The sequence below is a fragment of the Dendrobium catenatum genome, unplaced genomic scaffold (assembly GCF_001605985.2).
Source record: "Dendrobium catenatum unplaced genomic scaffold, ASM160598v2 fragScaff_scaffold_621, whole genome shotgun sequence".
Lineage (NCBI taxonomy): Eukaryota > Viridiplantae > Streptophyta > Magnoliopsida > Asparagales > Orchidaceae > Dendrobium > Dendrobium catenatum.
Window position 1 is genome coordinate 20,274,055 of NW_021319083.1, and position 5,064 is coordinate 20,279,118.

Genomic DNA, 5,064 nt, shown 5'->3' on the forward strand with positions numbered 1-5,064 from the left:
CTCTAATAATTTTTTTTTGCTTATCAAATATATATCATGTAGGGGTGTTAATAAATGACCCAATCACCTGCCAATCTGACAAAAAAAAATTCAAATTTGAGTTAACCAATTTAATAAACAGGTCGTGTTTGAGTCATGTATTCCGACTTGTTTGTTAAACGGGTAGGATTCAGGTTGACTTGTCAACTCGATTTTGATCTGAAAAAGATCTTTTTAATAATTTTTTACTTAAATTCTTTTATTTGTTGGTATAATCGTGTCATTTTTATTAATTAACCTAAAATTTTTTGTTATCAATTTAATAGTTTTTTAAAATTAAAATAGGTTATTGAGTCAAGTTCGGATCTTCCTTTTTATCAGTTTATTAAACAGGTCTGATTCAAGTTGATCATATTCAAATTGAATCAGATCCGAATCCAACCCAATGATCCATTTTAACACCCCAATGATTAATGCCCATGCAAGAAGACAAAGGCCAACTCAAAATATTCCTTCAACCTTGATTGTCCTTTCCTCTCGACTTTGATCTCGACTCATCAGAGTGCTTTGTCCCCTTATCCATGCTCCATGTTTTTAGAAGGAATCTTTGCCAACAAAGAACAAACAAGGACATAGTCCTTTTTCATCATGTTCTATTGCCCAAAATCTTGGCCTGCGGAGCCATTGTGAGGAACTCCTTTAGCTTAACATGTTCTTTTTTTTTTTTTCTTGAGGGCCACATGCAGATTTTATTGATAAGTAAAAAAATTATATATTGCGGTTAAAAAGTTTAAATATAATGCAGCAAATAATGAGAAATCCAGGTAGGAAAGTAAGGAATTACATGACCTTATAAACTAAACTACCAAAAGTAAAGTAAAATAGATAAAATAAGATCAAAATCGTGCCAACTTATTACTTGCGGAGTCCGAATGTTGTCCGGGCTTCAATAGAAAATGATCAAATTGTTTTATATAATGTGTATATTAATACGCACTGTGTATAAAGTTATATATAGTGTGTGTATATTGGCGATGTGGCCGACTTTCATTGGAGTCGGGACGTAAGCTATATCCAGACTCCGCGCATAAAAATTTCTCTAAAATTGGAGTGAACTGCAAAGAAGCAGCATCAGACTTGCATAATGAGAGAAAGATATACTGTCCTTGATGCCATCACAACAACAATGCATAATATTCATAAAAATTAATAAGTCTGTTGTTGTATATGTAGCTTATTCTGATCTATTGGTTGAGAGCTTTGACTATCAGTCAAGAGGTCTTGGATTTTAGTTTCGTATATATGATATGTGTATGAATTTACTTTAATTAATCTAAATATCCCAAAAAAAGTTATCCGATTATGATCCTTTAACCATCATTGACTGACTATGGTCATTTGACCACCATCGCCTAATTACTATGGTTCTCTAACAATCGTTGCTTGATTATTGTCTAACAGATTATCGTTGCCCTATTATAATCATTTGACCTTCATCTATCAACTATGACCCTCCAATCACAATAGGCCAACAATAGTATTTAACCTTGGTCACTCGATATGATCATCTAATCACAGTTGCCTAGCTTTGGTCCTTTGACCATTGTCATTTGTCTACTTCGACACTCATTGAGTGCATTACTTATCATCACTAACAGTATCAATGCACATATCCATGACATTGGTCCATATTATAACCTCCAAAGATCATTCACGTCAACATCTTGAGCACGATTATAAGGGCAATCTATTTTCTATTTATCATCTTATTTAATTATGAAAGAAGATATTAGAAATTTTAATAACATATTAAAAGGATAACATATTGGATATGAATGCAATCAGCAATCTTCTCTATTCTTTCAGTAACATTTTTTTTTAATATCGATTATATTTATTCATTGGACTTCGCGCCTGTTAATCAATAATAATAATTATCAAAACAAAACATCAATGTTCAAGAATTTAACAAAAATAATTTTTTTTTTTATTATAACATACAACAAGGAAGAAATTTACAACTACTACCCGAATCCCTAAACATATATCATTATATTTGCTCCATAAATGAACAACAATAAGGGGAAGAGCACGTGGATGATCTTTAATGGTTAGCCACGCCACTAGTTAAAACTGCTCATGCAATTATGTGTTTGAAGTTTTGACGTATTCGTGGTCAATTTGGACGCATCATGTCACCCAATGTATTCTGTATTGAGTTGTATGGCGTGTCCATATTGACCTCCGAATATATCTGTCTAGCTCCGCACGTAATAATTTTTCCATAATTTGGCCTATTTTCAAATCATTTTCACCTTCTATCCATTATTAGAACTTCAATTATACAGTTCTCTTTGTTCTGTTAGTTGGGTAGCCTTAATTTTGAGATTTTTTTTTCAAATTTAGGATTTAGAATAATTTTGAAAAAAAATGCTAGCCATCCAAAGGACATTGGATGGTTGAGATTCTTAACCGTAGTTAGATGATAATTGAAGAGAATTTGAATCCTTAGAAAGCTCAGGTAGCCTGAATTTTTCCAACCTAATTGCTCTTCAATATCTCTCTCATCTTTCTTTTCTTACTCTTCTCCTTATGTTTCCTTATAAGCTTAATGGTAGCTAGTTAGTCTCATTACATCCTTTTTAAAACTTAAATTAATACAAAAACTATATCTCAAAATTATATTAAAAACCTTATGCAACTTGTTAGCAATTGATTTATCTAATAATTATTAAAACAATGAATAGCAAACAAAATATTTACATAGATGCAAATTCATAGATCAAGTAGCAAGTCAAGAAATATGTTATAAAGCATGCGTTCATAAATAACAATCAGTCCAGAAATAAGTTATAAATTAGTCATTAAAGGTTCGAAGAAACTTCTAGCAAGGTTTGATCAAGTTCCAAACATGCTTCGAATGTAGTTTTGATAAAGTTGAACAAAGTTTGAATAATATTCAAGCAAAGAATGTTCGAAATAAGATTCGAAGATGCTTTAAATAAGATTCATTCTAGGTTCTAACATGGTTCGAGCATGGTTTAACTTGATTAGAACATGATTCAAAGAGGGTTCAAGGGTTCGATCATGATTAGAATAAGGTTTGATCAAGGGTCGAATATGGATTAAACATGTTTGACTTATATTATTTTGTATACACTACCTTTTTTGGGATTGACTCATTTGACTGATTTTTTATGTATATAAACATTTGTTCTAATCATATATACATAGAGAAATTATACTGCTCCACTTACATATATTGGAGGGGTGTGATGAATAAAATACTTTACCAATTTGAGGTCGATGTCTTCATTGTAAATGTTGAGATATCACTCTCCAATTAGTTCTCTAAGTGCCATGAACTCTAATTCTTTGTGGCCCTAATTCATCAACTATTAGCTTATTATTGACGGTGGTTACTCAGTTATTGTTTAGGGTTGGGGTTTGAAGAATATCCACATGAGGGATGTAGGATTAGCAAAAAAGAGTAGGCACCTAGATAACTACTTGGGTGAAGATAATAAACATTAAGAATATAGGCCTAAAAAGGGCATTTTTGGAGTACACTCAGAAGGATGACATTTGAAAGCTTTGAATGTACTTCTTTGTATTTATTATTTACCTCAATTATAAAAAATATAATACATTTTTTTCTGAGATGCTTTAGCTAAATGAAGAAGATGAATATTTTTTAGGTACATATAGTATAGGATGTCATGAGAGAAGATAATAATAGTGTTGATGAAGCCTTGAAGAAGAATTCCTCAACCTGATACACTGCTATAATATTAGCCTTATAAAGCCATCCCAGAGTTGTGGAGGATTTTTGATTACTTCCTTAGAGAGAGAGAGAGATCACCAAAAATGTTAATTAGCGGAATGAGCAACAAGGCACTCACTAACAAAAATAAATTGTCATTTCTCATAGATATAAGGTTGTAAATGTTTATTATTATCTTAAATTAAATAAAGTATTTTTATTTGAATCATATATCATGAACTCCTAGCTTATTCCTTATAGGTGATTATTCATTCTAGAGGATACAAAATGAATCTAATCTTGGCAACCGACAAACTCAACCTAAAAAGGCATGAAAAGCAAGCGAAGGTAAGAAAAGTAGGATGCTAACATAATATAAGTGTAATAACTCCATAAAATAGAACTCTATAAAATGTTGCTCCATACTAAGGAAGCTATATAAAGGTGGAACTATTGCTTCAACAAAAAAATAATAAGTGTAGAGAATCTTCATTAATCAATTATAAAATAAACATAAAATTCTCAAGGATTAAGATAATTTAAATTTATTACTCATAATTTTCTATGTATAGGTAGTAATCTTATCCTTCCATGAAACCATATGAATGATAAATTATATTATTTATCAAATTTGCCTCTTCTAAGATCATGAACCCAATCATGCAGAGTGAATATGCAAATATGTTGTAGTTATATTGTGTCTCAATTCTTGTTTTACATTCATAAAATAGCCTATCTACATATGATATTCCTTTTAATAGACTTGATCAACAAAATAGTTTGAACCATCCATTAAAAAAAGAACTAATTATGAACTTCTTAAAATAAATTAAGATTACTTATGGCATCACATATAAGACAAGTAACTCTATCATCCAAAAATAATTATTCTAAATAAAAATTAAAATAAATCCTTCATAAATCTTGATAAATCTTCTTATTATGCTGCTTAGTTGAAAGAAATTTGGAAAACTTTTAAAAGTCACTTTGTTTCAATCAATCATGCAATTGTAAATACTTAACAAGAAGAGTGGGAGAGTGATGGTGGAGAGAAAGAGAGAGAGAGAGAGAGAGAGAGAGAGAGAGAGAGAGAGAGGTGATTGGGAGAGGAAAGAGAGGAAGGGGTAGGGTTGTCATAACCCAACCCGATAAGACCCATAAACTAAACAAATCCTATCATATTGGTTTGCAACAGGAGAACCTCAGGATCTAAGTTTTGAAAAATTTTAAATTTTTCATTCAAATTTAAACTTTAAAACAACAACAACACCAAACCTTTATCCAACTACATGGGTTGGCTACATGAATTATTTCTCTACATT